This window comes from Zosterops lateralis, assembly GCF_965231275.1.
Source record: "Zosterops lateralis genome assembly, chromosome: 12".
Lineage (NCBI taxonomy): Eukaryota > Metazoa > Chordata > Aves > Passeriformes > Zosteropidae > Zosterops > Zosterops lateralis.
In genome coordinates this window covers 8,162,515-8,179,911 of record NC_139772.1, presented here as the reverse complement: position 1 = coordinate 8,179,911, position 17,397 = coordinate 8,162,515, and positions in this window count along the sequence as shown.

Sequence of the window (17,397 nt, the reverse complement as noted above, 5' to 3'; positions counted from 1 at the left end):
GTTTTTCTGGCTGTTGACAAAGACTATAGCAGATACTAGCACTGGAGTTTCACTGAATCAAAGACTGGAGTAAGTAGATGTTTTCTTCCTTTCTACAAACTGTATTCTTGCAGTTTATAGAACCTTAAATTAATCAGACCCCAGGAAACTGGATGCTGCTCTGAAAAAGTGAGTTCTTTGCATAGCCCTTGGAGATTTCCAGCATCCTGAAAGGATCAGAAAGTTGTCATTTGCATTAAGCTGTTAATATTTACCTGAGCTTGCTGATGTGCAGCTCTCCTCTGGTCTTTTAGGTTGCTCCAGCTATTAGGTTTATGTCTGAACAGATACAGCTATCATAGAGCTGTTTTTTTATTCAAACTTCAATGATTTGTGACACTTAGAGGCTGAACCTACATCAGGAAAAAAATTCTAAGAGCAATAACCCTTGAGATACCTATGTAAATTATAGTTTCTTTATTGTTTCTAATGTAAAACTTCTTGGACTGCTAAAAATGTTTTGGGAGGTCCCCCCCGCCCCCCAATAACTTTTACTGTCTAGTGCACAAATATGTTGACTAGCCAAGATAAATGAGGCAAGGCAATGTAGCTGTCATCACGCTATAGCTAAGACTTAAATAAACTGTTTCTTAGGGTTAGTGCATCTGTTAATAACCCTTGATATCTTTTTCTGCCAACACCTGTGAAGCCTAAAAATTGACAGCCTAAGCAAAAGGGCTTGGTGTACACTTGGATTGCCTGACAAGGCAGAGGTGGTTGGAAGAACCACACTTTGCCAGTTTAGAGTGCTGTCTCAAGTATCTCTTCTCAAGGTGCAAGGGATGCATCTTTCTGAGTTTAGCATCTTTGGTGTCTATTTCTGGTTCTCACAGCTGTACTTGGAGCATAATGTGAGAGCATCTGTTGGCAGCATCTGCTATCAGAGATAATTAGGATGGGTCACTTGTTTCTTAGTTTGATTGCTTTTCCAGCCTTCTGCATTTTTTAGTCTACATATCCTTTCTCCTACTCATTTTCCTCTGAACAATCCCTCCCTCTTGAGGCAACATGTTACTTCAGGGATACTGTGGTAATGTTTAAGACTGTTACATATTCAGTCTTTTTGAATTTACTAATCCTGTATTTTTATAAATCTGTTTACTGTAGTAAGTTTGAAGAGTATAATCCTAACTTGCATTTAGTGATACAAGGATAGTGTTTACATGCTTTATATTCCTTTTTAAAGTAGATTTTGGAAGCTTAAAGCTTAAATCTTATCGAGAGACTGCCTTTTTTTTCTTCATTTTATCTCATTTCCCCTGAAAAGTCTTTTACTTATCTACAGTGCTGCTGGGGTTTTTCTGTAAGAGGATCCATACTCAGGACTTCTTGGTTTAGACAACAACAACAATAACAAAATTGCATCAGAAAACTCCAAAACTTTTTTTTTTCTTGGTAGCAGGCCTATAGAAAATATTTTAAAGTTTATCCTGGAAGATGAATTTCATCAAATAGATGCATATTCTGTAGAAAAAAGAATGCCTTTTGTTAGACATATGAACAAAGTCCAGAGGATCATCTCTACACAATGTAATAGTGTAGAAATATGGATTTTGTGTGCATGGCTTGATGTGATGGAAGATTCATTTTCACATCTTAGAAGTGCAGTATGAAAGTTGTTCTGACATATTGAACATGATAAGTTATGGTTGAGATGCTATAAATGGTTTGAATTTTGGTAGACTGTAAAGCTAATTTGTGTTCCTCTGCTCCTTTTCTGCAACTGGAATGAGATTTTTTTATAATTTTTGATACTTACAGCAAATGGTAAAACTTCACCATCATATTCCATATAACACTTCAGAAGAAAGGCTTCTTTTATTGGATAACTTAATCCCTTATTTAGCGTATTGTTCTTCTTTACACATCTGTTACACAAGAGGCACATCAGTTTCTGAGCAAGAAATCAAATCACTGCCTGCAATCCAATAAGAATCTGCATTTCTGCTGCTTCAATAATTTGCTGTTTGGGAATCAGGTTGTATAGTTCCTATGGAAAGTGAGAACTACTTCGGAACTTGTAGTGCTGAACTGGCTCTGCATTTACTTACTGTGCTGAACTGGCTTTTACTCAGAAATTAGGCCCAGCCACCTCCAGCCCCTCTGATAACTGAGGACCAGCTGAAATGTGAGGGGATTAATTTTCTGCCAAATTTACTTACAAGAAACTCCCTCTTCAACTTCTTGTTCACCTTTTTGTCACTTCTTATATATAGGATATGGATTCTTGCTTAGTCTTGAACCATTTGTATTCAGCTTTTCCATTTTCTATTGCTTTCTATTTAATTGCCTAGTAGAGTCTTCTCAGCCTCTTAATCTGCATGTTCTCCTACACATTGTATTTGGTTTTCTAAAAGCTGTCAGGGAACAGATGTATTCATCTGATTTTGCCTTGTTTTCAAGGCTGCTTTAGTCCTTCAGATGTTACTCCTGGTATGATAATAGAGCGACAGTGTTGTCTTCTTTTACTGACTTTCAGGTTGCAAGTTAAGTGTTTAGAACAAGGACATTTTTGCTTGAAATCTTAGATTTATGCCAAAGACATTACACCATAACAATACAGGCCCATGGGAAAACCAAACTGTTTGTTACTGACAATGTAGAGAAGCCACGACTGGAAGCTGTATTTATTTAATTTCTTTTGGAGGTGGTGGTGTGGAATCTGTGCTGGGGCAGACAGACCTTGAGAGGTGATGGGGCCACAGTTCTTGTGTGCCTGGTCTGTGACCCTGTGGGTCTGTCCCCATGTCCCTCCCCGGCTGGCAGCTGCCACCCCTCAGTGGGACAGCCCGTGGGTGTCCTCACAGCTGCTATGGTGGGTGCAGAGCACAGTGGGGCAGGTGGTGGTGCTGAAACAGCTGCATTCCTGTGGCAGCTTCCTGAGAGCTGGCATCTCATCCCTTGTTTGAACTGCTCTGCTCACAGCCTGCTTTGTGCCAGACATGGGAGTAGGAGGTTTGTTGGCTTTTGAGATGATGAGCCATGTACACTGCTGGCTTGCCAGGATATGCTGTATTTCTTGCTGTATTTCTTGTTGTTTCCAGCTATCGTTTTGGGCATTTGTTTGTTCAGTCTGAGATCCTATTCACAGCAGCTGCTGTGAGGGTTCTTTGCATTCAGTTTTCTGCTTGTCCTGTAGGGTTAAAGTTGATACTACTTTTGCAGAACAAGGATTCCTTCCAGCCCAATAAGTGCTTCTCATGAAAAACAAACAAAATGACCACAAGCACACAAATCTGGTTATAGTTTTTTTTCTCACATAGCTCCAGCCTATACCTGCTTCCAGAAGGGCATATCCTGAAATAACATGGCAATTCCTCTGTTAAGTAAACTTCCCTTGCTTTTCTCTCTGTAGTATTGCAGCTACACCAGAGAAGTGGGAGATAATTTCTCTTGAGGTTTTTGGTTAATCGTCTTCTGAGGAAAAGCACTAGATATTTATTTCTAGATAAATACAGAATTTAAATGGATTCTTTATATTTAATTATTTGTACTTGGGTTATCAGTACCTTTAAAAAACAAAATCCATTGTTAATGCCCTTATAACTGGCAATCCTGAACCTGCTTTCCTGTTGCTTCAATAAACTGTACTATTTATGAACCTGTAATCATGGAAATTCTTATTGAATTGGACCAGACCTATAGTGCTGAATTGAAAAATCAAGCCTGGTCACACCCAACCTCTCTGACCTCTGAGGCTGGAATGCAGTTGGAATCCAAAGGGGGTGTTTTTTTCTGCTAAATTTCTATTCCCTTGAAGCAAAAGTGGCCTCTAGCTGCTGATGTTTAATGAAGGCACTTGCTGCTGTGCACTTTTCAGTACCTCTTTACTTAAGGGAAAAATGGATGTAGCAAAAGCTTTAGAAGCATCTTGTGTAAGCAGAAAGTTTGGCTTAAAATGTCCCACTGTGGCTGCAAATTTTTGCTGTGACTGTTGTGATGTCAGTGTACTTCTTTAGGTTTTAGTTAAGCAATGTCAGGAGGAGCTGACTGAGCTGCTCTAAGTGTGTTATAAGGCATTCAGTAATTTAGGCAAGCCCAAAGAAGGAAATCTGACCTTTTCACATCTCCCTAGAGTTTGTTAATGAAGAGTGGTGAAGAAAAAATAGTACATCACTTCTAGTTGATATGGCACTCTTTACAAAACAAGTATAGTGTGAAAATCTATTAAATATGCTTATTTAATCTGTTTAACACTTTGGATTAGTCTGGCTTTTAAAAGTCTTTTCTGGTAACATATACCTAAACTCATATTCTTACCTTTTCCAGTAGAAATCTTTACAAAATGCACCATACCTTTAAATCAAGGTGAGAGAAACTTAAGCAAAAAATAGTATTTAATAATATCTAATAATATTAGTAGTAGCTTAGCCAAGTAGTGATATAGATTCATTATGCAAATATTGCCTGAATAGAACTGTATAAATATGCTTGTACTTTTGGCCTTTGGTATGCTGTGTGTATATTTTGGAAATCTCAAAAAAAATTGGAAGGTGGCTTCTGTTGGAGACAGGCAAGCAAGCTCATTTGTGATGACACCTACATTGGTGTATGTCTATTGTGGGTATTTTTTCAACATGGCTTTAAAAATATTTAGGAAAGATGCTTTGAAAAAATGGTGGGAAATGTTCCTGGTTAATCTCTAGTGTCTGGCTGTAGTCTGGTGGCTTTTCTTACTCACACTGCCTTCCCTTGGGGTGAGATTTGAGTCCCAACATCAAAATGGAAGAAAGTTCAGGAGGGAATGCTACAAAAGTAATGCTCTGTGGGTTGGAATAGATGAATGGGCTGCTCTTAGTGGAATAATTCTGAGAAGTCTGCAGCCCAGTTTAATCAGCCATGTTTCTTTATGCATTTTTTACGTGTCTAAAAAATATCCTTAGGGAAAATGGAAACGTGGCGGGGGGGCACCCCTTGCTTTAAGAGACTGTTTTTATCATTTTTAGTAGTATTGTTAAGCAGTAAAATAGTGAAACTTGGTGATGTTCTAGTACAGTTTTGCAGTCTGTGCTGTTCCTTAATTGATTTTCCAGTTGGTTGCAGATGAGTACACCAGCGGTGATTGTAGAGGGGAGCAACACACACAGTTTTACCAACAGATGCAGAAAGAATGAGACACCTTTTGACTGTCATTGCTGCCACCAGCAAGGAGGAAAAGTAGGTTTCTATTAAAGGGGTTGGGTGGTTGGTTTTTTTGGCTAATTTTTTTACAGAGATGGTAATTACATAGGTAGGTGTAACCCAGTTCAGAAATGTGACCCTGCAAATATGTAGATAATGTTTGAAGATCATGCCTATTTAATGTTTCTGGATCACCTTAAACTTCTGGTTAGTTTTAAAATTTCTTATGCATCTAGGCAATATTTTTTGCAATATTTATTTCCTTTCCTTCTCACTGATTTTCAAATTTGACATATGTCCTTCTGATAGTCATATGACTGGAACTACACCAGAGATTCTCTCTTTTGGTTCATAGAATGTTGCACATGTGTAGCAGTACATAATCTCTTCAAATGAGAGTTAGAAATTCTCTGCCACTGGTTTAGTGATCTATTGCAGTGTTTAGGCACAGGAATCCAGATAGAACTACAGCTGTTTCAGCTGGATTGGCTAATGTGTCTAAAATGCAAAGATCATCTGGGATAATTGGAGCAGGCTGTAAATCTACTTATAATTTTTTAATAAACTATTAAATAGAGAAACTGAGAAATTAATTTGTTTTCAGTTGTTTTAAATCACATATGTAGCTTTACATAGATTACATATTTTAATCTAATTACATAGATTAAACACTTTTGGAACTGCTTTAAATAGTAGGTGTATTCCAATATATAAAAAATAGTTTTTCCTTGGCTGTTCCACTCCTAATTTCAGGATCAGTGTTAACAAACATTTTTGTTGGTGAAGCAAATGACTTTCATCATGTGACATGTGACTTTCATCTCTCCACATTGCTAAGAAATGTAATCTTCCAAGTTAAATGACTCAAATCAGTTTTTCAGTAAAATTCTTCAAGGTTAATGTTCAGCATCAATCATCAGAACAAATGTATTGCTAGTCTTAATTTTTGTGCTATCGTCAGTATTTTTGCAAAAAAAACCAGGCTTCTAACAAAATTACAGTAACATCAGTGTAATAGTTCATAATAGACAATATTCTTTTCAGCTGAATAATTCTCAGTATGCTAGGACGATGACATAAAATCAGATTATAAATATATTTTTAATTGTAATTTTTTCACTCTGGCACTAAAATGTGATCAAGGAGGAATCATTAACTAAAAATCTTCCTCTGATGTATATTACAGCTTCCTGCTATAACAAATACTTTCAAAATTTTCTGCATAGCTTAAAATAGACAACACAGATACTTCCCATTTTAGTAGGTGTTTCTGATCAAAGAACACATTGTTCTGTGGGTTTCTCACAGCTCAGCATTGGACTTGGTACTTGTGGCTTCTGGCACATACAAGATAGCAACAGCACAGCAGTGGGAAACAGTGACACAGACTTTTAGTTTTATATAACCAACTTCTCTTTTCTTCAGGGGATTATTCTAGAATTATAGGCAATCACATACAAGAGCCTGAACATGAGGTGAAAATCATATACCTCACGTAAGTCAGAACTCACACCTGCACTCCAAGAAATAAAAGACTGTTTTGTATTCTTGAACAGCTCAACATAGCATTTTCCTCTTGCCCTGTAATCAGACTTCATTATTCTGTCTAGAGGAAGTTTAGGTTGTTTGAGAGATGTTGCTTAAAATATTCTTCATTCAGAACTGCAGTTTAAATTTCTTTCAACCCATTTAAATTTTAAACACAGATTCATTGCACTTCTGGGTAACAAAATTTGACCTAGTTAAAATAAGACAGCTTTGAAATAGTTTGCTGAATTAATTTCTAATAATGCATAATACATGTAGTGATTAAATGTCTGTCCTGGATTGCTGCTTACATGACATAAACTGCACTTAACAAACTCACATATAATAATTAAATTGTAGGAAGTTATATAGCAATTGCCTAATTATAATTTCAGTTTCTCATGTTGATTCTATCTAAATAAATAAAAATGCTTTTTAAGATTCATCTCTATTTGTTTTAGAACTTTTATTGTAAAATTACAAATTTCATATATTTTCATGTATCAGGAACACAGTAACAAAAATGCAGTTTCTCCTGGAGCAAGGATAACTGGCCTGTTCTTCAGTTAAAAATATTCTGAAATTAAGAAGAAAACTGTACAAATGCTATTATTTTGGGTGTATACATTTGTAAGTCTTTGTGTAGATTGGGGAATCTTTATCTTCTTCATGATCTAAAGTTAAAACTGACCAATAATGATTCGACAGAGGGAAGGAGAACTTACAGCTTTTCATTTATATTTCAAATTAAGTTCATATACTGGTTCTAAATCAAAACTAACCTCTGCAGCTACAGGAGGGCTGTGTCAATACTGAACTGAGGGCTTAAAACATCTCACTCTGTTATATTGCACATACTTAACAGCTGTATTTTTCTATCTGTCTGGAGAAGTGCAAAGTCGATGAAAACACCAGTTTGATAAAGCCATCTCTCTCTTCTCTGTAGTATATCATAATGTGCCTGTGTAGGATGCACTGGCTCTCATAGTTAAAGCTCTTGGGAACAGATTTGCTGAGTGTACTAGGGTTTCACACAAGACAGCTGGTCTGGTAGGTGACTGCCTAGCATGGGAGCTGTGAGATGTGCAGTGTGCCCCTGGACACAAGACTTATTTCTGTTACAAGCAGAGGAATACTTACATTGGTTGGAGTTGAACTCAGTAAGTGACCCTGCAACTACCAGAAGATAGATAATCGAAGGTATTAATTTATTTTTCCCTCTGAAATACAACTTCAAGCATCTTTTAAGTCTGATATAAGCTTGCTTATACATAAGAAATAATCTGTAAATAAATGGCAGGCACTAGAGATGAAAAGTTTGTGTATAAAATGCTGGTGTATTAATGGGCATGTGCTTCCTGCAGTATGTGCAGATATTCTTCACGGAATTAGACATGTTCTAAGGACATATACATGTGTCCCTAATAGGGAATTGCTCTCTCACAGGTTACAGTTGCAAAGTGTTTGATCATCTGCTGATGCTGTAGAGGATTTAAGTTGTAATAGCACTGTACACAGAAATGCATTTGAGTTAGTGATATCCATCAAAATAAAATGCAAATCTTGGTTTAACAGGATTCAGTAATATAATGGTGTATAAACTTACTTTAATTAAAAAGTTCATGATTCAGCAGAATACCTCAAAAAAAGTCACCACCTAACCACATATGTAAATTAGAGACTTGGAATATCAGTGTCATTTTGTCTGTAGAATTACTCTACAGAAAATTCTTGGATACCCTTGTGATAAGAGAATAGTGAGATTCTCACAGGGTTCTACTTGTGCTCCTACTTTCTTTTGAAGAGTTCACCACTCTCACCACGTCTGTTTATTTAGACTCAGACTTATTGAACAAACTCATCCTTCACCTGAAGTTGAAGAGACAGTCTCATGAGGATGTAAGGACATGGACAGGCACTGCCATCCACACCTTCACCTCCTCTGCTGCCAAGCAGTATTCTTGTCTTAGGATAGTCATCCTTTCCTAAGCTTAAACCTTGATTTGGGTGAAAGGCTGTCAGGGGCTCTTCTTCCAGCACTCTTTCAGTTTCGTATTTCAAAGTAATTCATTCTGTTTCTGTGACTGGCTTGATCACTTGCCACAGTACATTTGTTCATAGAGGTAGAACAAAACATAGTAGATACTACATGAACTGCAATCAAGTAGATGGGTGAGATGTAGAAAAATCTGAACTTGCAAATATTTGGCAGTGATCAAATAATAGTTGAAAGAGTGGAACTCAGCCATGCTATTTTCAGAGCAAATTTTATGTGAAAGAATTGGAGCGTAGGGGAGTATACTATTCTTTATCTAAAGATGAATTCATTCTAACGTTATAAAAGCATAAGAACATAAAACTCATCTTTCATGTCCTTAGTCTGAAATCAGATTCAGCTACTGTCCTTGCATCTGTTTGAAGTTGGTATGGGTTGAGGTGAACACCTGGCTATTTTAGAAAGGCTTTTTTTCCTCCCCTGTTGTGAACTTTTCCCATTCCACAAAGGTTTCTTTTTTAGTTACCAAGTTGGTTGCAATTCTTTTGAGTTACTGAAGCTCATGGGAAACCAGAAGGGCAGCAGAAACGGTGAGGGCGGTTCAGGTTTTAAACATGAATATTCTTGGATGCATAGGATTAGAGTATAGTGTTTTGTTGTAAATTAAATACTGCTTTAATGAGTGAAAATGATGGGGAAATCAGCAAAAAATTATTGTGACCTCTGCTTAATTGGATTATTTTCTTTTATTAAATGCTGGTGTAAAAAGAAACTACATGTACACTCTTGACAGCTATTGATGTGCTGAGTCTGATTCCTTGGATGAATACTAGGCACAAACTATCAAAACTAGTGACCTACATTATGGTCATGGATTAAATTCTTGCTTAGAACCAGCCTCAGATGACATCTGCTTGTCATGAAATAAAATCTGGCTTTAAATTTTCATACCAATACTTCATTTGTCTGTTTGTTTTAACTCGTGTGCAGGTTAACATTAATATCAGAGAGTTTGACTTTGTAGAGTGCTCATGCTATGATTAGCAGCACTGCAGGTCAGTATGCTCTGTTGTTAATACCTATGGGACTGGTAGCTCAGTGCCTGTACATCTTTTAAAGTAGGACACTGAATGAGGCAGGCCAAGGCGTTTGTGGCTGTTGGGGTGTGGTGCCACTGCTTTGGCTGCAGTGCTCATTGCTGTACCCACTTTCAGTTTCCTGTTTGCAGGCATTTCTTCAGCCTGGTGGTTTTAGACCTTCACAGTTAAAGGAGTGTCCTGTACAAACAAAGGTAGATTTTACTGTTTGTTTTAAAACAGTTGACAATAAACCACAAAAATTATTTCCAGACAGGATTCTGTTACTGTTAGGGACATGAAAGAACTACACACTCACCAGTCAGGTTGAAGTGAGGAAAGAAGGGCAGTTTATTATGATTTGGGGTTTAAATAGGATTTGGAATTTGATCAAGGATTGGAGGACAGGAGGAACACCTCTCTGACCCCAGTGGTCAATTTAGAAGTCTATCACAGAGAAATATGAAAGCAATCTACTTTATTTTGAGAAACTCCAGAAGAAAAATGTAAACAATCATCAGAATACTAAAGTTCAGAGCAACAGGATTCTCAGATGCAAAAGATAATCCGCAACCTCTTCTTTTAGCACCTGTTAGAAGGTTTGAAGTTCTGGGATGTTCTTGATATCAACCTACAAAATGGCCACAGCTTGGAGGGACACTTGGCCTTTTACCACCAGGTGAGTGACAAAGCCCTGTAGCTGTTTGGTTTAATAACTGTAAATCATTGCTGGTTAGAACCTGATGCTGACAACTACACATCTATTCTAGCTGGAGAACTTAATATCATTTAAATAATGAAAACAGCAGCCATTTTTCTTCAAGCCCATGTCAGCCTGAAAGGTACTGTTTCTATATTGAAAATAATTAGATACTCCCTTCCTTCCTTCCTTCCTTCCTTCCTTCCTTCCTTCCTTCCTTCCTTCCTTCCTTCCTTCCTTCCTTCCTTCCTTCCTTCCTTCCTTCCTTCCTTCCTTCCTTCCTTCCTTCCCTCCTTCCTTCCCTCCTTCCTTCCTTCCTTCCTTCCCTCCCTCCCATCTCCTTCCTTTCACTCTACCCCTTACTCAAAAATCCACCACTGTGTCCTTATACTAGAAGGGACTAAAAAAACAGTTTGCCAAGTGTTTAATTTACTAATAAGACTGTGTGAGTTTTTATGGCCTCTCTGATTTCTGTCATTCCTATCCAGCCATGGGCATCTATGCAACTGCCTGATTCTTTCCCTTTCAGGGTGGGACACCACAAGGACATGGAATACACAAAAGTGTATATCAAATCATTAGGTTTGATAAGATAAGAAAACCCACAGGTGGCAATTAACCTTTCACTGATAAAAGAGGGGATTGATTTTTAGATGTCAGCAGATGTGGGGAGGATGACCAAATACAGAAACTACAACTGTCTTACAGTATTTGTTATATTTTGTCACAGCCATTCATGTTAAACCAGTGCAGCACCCACGGGGAGCTTTAGCTTTAGCTAAGAAGACACTGCTGACAGCACTGAGAATAGTAGAAGTCCTGTAACCACTATCACACCCTCTATCACCTGATTGCCACCTCTTTAAAAATGTGAAGTAGCTTTTGCTTTATATTTCAGATGTGTCACACCTGTTTTTCATAATAGTAGGAGAAAATTTCCACTGGTAGTGAATAGCAAAGAACATGACTAGTGTGTGTTCTTATCAGTATATCACAGTAATTAAATAATTTTGTTCTTTTTGCAAGACAGACTGTCTAATATCATCACAGTGCATTGTGTAGTGCAGCACTTCACTGTCTAGAAGGTTACACAGTGGCTTCAGTATTATGTTTTTCTTATAGTGCTTGCTGAATTTTCTCTATCACAACTCATTGCCAGATGTTTTTTCATTATTAAATTAATTCATCCTGTGAAATAGATCAATTCATAAATTTATTTTTTTGCCAAGAGACAATACCAGCTATAAATCTTAATGGAACAAAATTTCTCTGTAGTGCAAACCACAGAAAATAGTCCTGTGCTTGAGAACTAAGTGGTGTCTTACAGAAAGACCTGCCAATTTATTTTTATCTTGCAGCTTTTTTCATTCATTCATTCATTCGTCATTTTCATTAATACATTAACTAAACCCTTAGGAGCTGCCTGTCAGCCTAGGAGTAAGTAATAATGTAGCTTACTATTTTTCAAGGATCTAATACCAATTTTTAAGAATGATTTGTGGTAAGTGATAGTGTAATGGTAGTGCCCTCATTGAATAGCTAACTAGCCCTCAAAATTATTGAACCTCACCTAAGTCATAACTATGAATTTATTTAGCTGTTGGTACTACAATGTCTGAGGGCTGCACACACTTACAAATTGCCCTGCTGGTGTCCATGGGAGATAGGAGATTGCATAGGCTTTCCCAGGGGAACCGGGAAGCTTGTTTCAGACTCTGGAATTGAACTAATTCTCTTGAGCCCCACAGTAGGTCCTTAATCACAAAATCATTCCCCACTTCCCCCAAAGGGATTAAATGTAATAACTTGTATCATTTAAGGCCTTTTCTTTTTTAACACTTGAGGTTGAGGCTTTGAGGTGAACTTTGCTAAAGAGTGAGCTGTCATGGCGTAGAATTTTTCTTTCCAGAGGCAGGGAGTGGGAAGTTGAGATGCTGCTCTGGCACACAGGGATTGATTGGGCTCTGCAGTGGCCTCCAGCTCTGAGTGGCACCTTGGTAAACACTAATCCCTCTGTGTCCTGAGGAAGGTGCTAAAAGCAAGTATCCCAAGGAAACAGAGTGAAAGATGGACATACCTGCACTGTGAAGAATGGAAATGAAGCATATAAAAGGGAAAAGGAATAATATGTTGCCATTTTTGGAGTCAGCTTGGGCCTCTGATTTCACATAGGAACAGGAATTTTAAGGGAGCTAAAAACCACAAAACCAGTTTATACATGTATTTGGACGCACGTGGAGCACTTCTGTGGATGCTTTCGTTTCAAGTGAATTAGATTAAAGTTAGTAAATGTTTTGATATGAAATTACCATAAAACTGAATTCAGCACACCTGTGCACAAAGGAAATAATGTTTGAAACTTCAGTCATTTAAATACAGTGAAAAAAACCCACACAAACCAACGAAGCCAAACAAACCAACCCAAGCCTGGCAGAATGTTGTCATCTAAGTGAATTGTAATTTATTTTTCTGAGAAAACCTTTGAGCAGCATATGTACTTCTTTCCTTGTCCTGCTATTTTCAGATTCTCACAAGTGGTCTTAATCCCTGTTAGGCAAATAAAAATGCTTGTTTCTCCTTCAATTGGGTGTTTGGGTGAGGTATGCTCTTAAAATTGGTTTAAAACGTCCTTAAACATTCACAGTGCTGAGCAGTGTGGAAGAAGAAAGTATGAAGCACTGTACAGGTGAGTAAAGAGAAAGAGACAGTAAACTGAACTGTGGACAGTTCCTAAATCCTCCTGCATTTTGGAAGAGCTGGCAATGCTTCCCTTAGGGGAGAAGTGCCCCAGGAGTTGGGGCATGGGGTGAGGAAGATGGGCACACAGCACTGTCCAGCACAGGAGCCTCTGCCCAGGAGTGTGAGGGCTCCAGCACAACCCGCCTTTGACCCTTGCTTGTGGAAAATGAAGTGGAGGGATCAAATTCCCACTTGGCTGCTTTTTCTGCTCATTCTTGAGTCACCTGGGAGCTCCTGGAGGTGCCTGTGCTCCCTTCAGAGCCACCAGCTCTGTGTGGAGTTGGGGTTGTCTCAGTGGGGCTGAGGCCAGGCTGGAGCATACAGACTTTCTCCATTGTCTGTCTTAAAACCCTTATGTTACACCTGACAATGGGAATAAACCCCAAGTTTGACCAGCAACAGGGCCCATAGGAGGGCTACTGGGGACAGAAAATGGCTCTCAACACGTCCTTTGATCAATCTGCTGTTTGTTTTCCTGGCTTAGATGGGCAGGAGCCATTTGAGGCCTCATTGCCTTTTACCAAAACGAAAATGTATCAGATGAGATTTTAATCAGAGCCCTGCTCCAGTGATCAAGTAGAAAAAGGAATGATAACTTTCATCTATAGTTAAGGCTGACATATCGCCCAGAGTGCTTGAATGATTGACTGCTCTTCATATCACCAGTACTGCCATTGATTTCTACTTCCTCAGGTCTCATGTGGTGATATATGTTAAAGGCACTGTATTTCTCATCTTGCCCTCTTACATCTTTAGCTGGATTTATTTTTCTGACAGAAAACTTGTATTTAAAATATTTGTCAAGCACCAATGCTATTCTGGCCTGCTTCTGAACTCAAATACTGTACTTGCAGTGAAAATGTTGAACTGTAGGCCCTCTGCAGAGGCCTGGTAAAATTTGAGTAACCAAGGCAGCAGAAATTGTTTAAAATGTGTATTTTGGGGCATAGAACTTTCCTGCAGAGTACCAACATCCTGGCTGCATCTCAGCCTGATGCTTGCCCTGGTGCTGTGCACCTGACATGACAGAGGCAGGACAAGGAGAGAAGGGAGAGGGAGGCTGCCCATCTCCCCAGCCAGCGGCTCTGCTGCACCTCTATGGTCAGAGCTGCCAAGGAGGAAAACAGCTGTCACTGCTGGCCCTTCACCGGGAGCCTGGGAATTGAGCACGAATCAGGGAGGGCAAAGAGGCATCTGAAGCTGGTCTCCTGCTGGAGCAGATCAAAGTGACACAGAGAGCCTTGTAGCTGCTGCAACCCAACCAAGAGGGAGGAACCAGTGCCCTCGCTTTGCCTTTTATTTCCATAGACAAAATGCAGGTGGCATGCTCTCTACCCACTGCAGGCTGGGGAGGTGAGTGCACTGCTCTCTTTGCCTGTCTTCCCTTTTATCCTGTTGCTTCACAAGCTGGCATCTAGTGACAGGCAGGTAAGTGTTGTGCCAGGGGTGGGCAGCTCTCCCACTCCACCTTGAAGGCTGCCTGCTGCTGCAGTGTGTCAGGAGAAGGACCCTGCTGCAGGTAAGAACTTCTTCATCATATATTTGTCTGTAGTGATCTGTAGGCTGCAAAAGAAAGCTTCAGTTAATGCAGTTTTGTTTATGCTTGTTGGAAAGCTGCATGTAAAACCTCAGCACAGTTGGTTTATCTGTTTCTGTGCCTCGTGGTGCCCCGGCACAGTATGAATCCTGAGTGGGCTGTTGGAAAACCTGTCAGTCCCTCTCAAACACTCACATGAGCTGTGGGATTGAGAAAGAAGAGTTATTATTTTATGAAGGTGATTTCTCATATTTTCCAGCTGCAGAGCACAAGTAGGGACACTGTGGTAGGGTGGCAGTAAACTGTCTTTACTGTCTTTTGGTCTTTGCAACAGATGTGTTGAAAAATATAAATAGTGGTTGGCTTGTTAATTGCTGAGTGATGAGGGCTGTTGCTTTAGTCTGAATGCACTGATGATTAAAATAATTAATCATCAAGCTTCCATCATCTTGCACTGTCTGAGTGCATGATGATGGAAACTTGATGAATTATTATTTTAATGCCTTTAGATACTGTTCTTTTAAGCATTTCCTAATTCTTCACTCTTTCTCACACTGTTTTTTTTTCATAGTTACCTGTGCTACATAGGGCTGGGCATAAGTTCTTTATTGTGTTTTTAGTTTGCTTTTTTGTTTTAATGAGTTTTACTGAAGATGAAAGTGTTCTGTGGGTACCAGGCAGGATGCTGTTTCCTCTTGTGTTAAGAAATTTTCACGTGTACTTGGTTTTTCTTGGTTTGTGGGCTGAATAAATGGTGTGAGCCTAAGGCTCTTATCCTTTCTTTTGGGCTCATTTGTGTGTTGTAAACTTCCTACTGATGTTTGTAAAAGTACATTTTTATTGGGTATTTCCCTCTTTGGTACTTTTTCCTTATAATCCTTTTATAGTGTTTAATGGGGTGTAACACTGTTGGGGAGGTAAGTGGAATGTGTAGAGGGAAGAAAAATTACATTCTCAAGTCTGTTTTGAATGAAATTATATACAGTGTTGGCTTGACAGTACTTAAGCTACTTTGATGTCTTAGCAGCTTCTTAATATCCCTTCAGTGAGAACTAATTGTTCAGAAATGTTCCCTGGCAAATTCTGGCATCCGTAATTATAATTCCCGATTTCCTGGGTAGATCTTAGACTTGAGTCTAAGTCAGAAACTGAAAACTGTGGAGTTCTGATTCATTTTAGGTATGTTCAGTCCTGGTTTATTTATCAGGGCTACATTAACAACACTACTGCTGCAATAACAAGTGTCTAGAAGATGATGAACTGAGTCTCCAGTTCAGTCCTGTCCCAGATGTGAATGATGTTCTTGCTGCATTCCCTAGTTATGGTTGTCCTCTGTCATGTGCGACTATTGTTCAATTATTTATGCGGGATGTTTGTCTCAATATATTTGGGGTATTTTAAAATCAAAGCTGCCTTATGTAATAAAGGCAGAGGGCGTTGCCAAAATTGGAAGGTTCCTCATAGATAAAAGTCAGCAACACACTGAGGCTGAGCAACACACTAAGGCTGAGAGCTGACATATCACAAAAAATCAGCATGTTCTTCCTGGAGTTTCTTGCCTATCACAGCATTTCCGTGGATCTTTGGGCAAATCAAGCAAAGTGTCTGTAACTGGATCCTGGTTTTGTAAGGATTTCTTTATTTTGAGTACCCAGGATGGTGTGCTGTCAGTGGATATCCCAAACCCTCTGACTCTTGTCCTTAGTGACAACGGACAAAGAAAAGTTAAGGGAAACAGGATACTGCATCCAGTCTGTGTTAAATGCTGGGTGATAACAGAAGGCACTCCTCTAGTTGTACTCCCTATAGTAAAAAGACCTCAAACTTGATGATAAATAAAATGATGCTTTGTTCCTTATCAAATAGACACTCAATTAATGAAGTGGTGCATCTTTATTTAAATATGTAATCTTGTAATCAGAGCATGTGCCATATCTTACATGGGTATTGGAAACGCCTTCAACTTGAACACATTCTAACAACTGAGCACTTTGTTCTGCATCTGTAAAGCTTCATGAGGCTTCCTAGGGTATGAAAAGCAAACAGAAGCATCACTGTATCACTTTATTTAGAGTCAGTACTGCTTAACTGGTATGGCTTTGCTTTATTTAGCAGCAATTTCCTACACATTTCAATGCAAACCAGCTGTGGAACATTTTGGAGATGTCTGCTTGGGTCCTTCTTCTCTCTGACTTTTGGAGGGAAGAGTGCTGGATTGTGTAATTTGTGTAAACTAATGAGCTGTACCGAAATAAGACACATATCACAGATGGCATGAATGGAAGCAGAAACTTCTTGGAAATGGATCTGCTGCCTCTTGTGAGCTACTCTGAAATTGCAACAGGAGATGTACTTGTATCTCCTGAAATCTGTGAGGCTTCAAGCCTCTTCATCCTTCACTGTGAGTGTTTAGGCTCTTGGGTAAATCTTTCTGAAAGTCCAGCTGTTGACAGCTGTGTGGAAAGGCTGGAGGCAGAGATAGGCTGGGGACAGGCTGAGTTGGTTTGTCAAGCCAAGCACAGCCTCTGTATCATAGATTGGGCTTTTCTCAGTGATGGGGAACCTTTTGCTTTCAAACAGCAAAGCAGGAGGTAGTAAATAAGCAAGATTTTGTTTCTGGGTGACTCAGTTGGCTAAGTGGACTCAATCAGTGAACACAGGC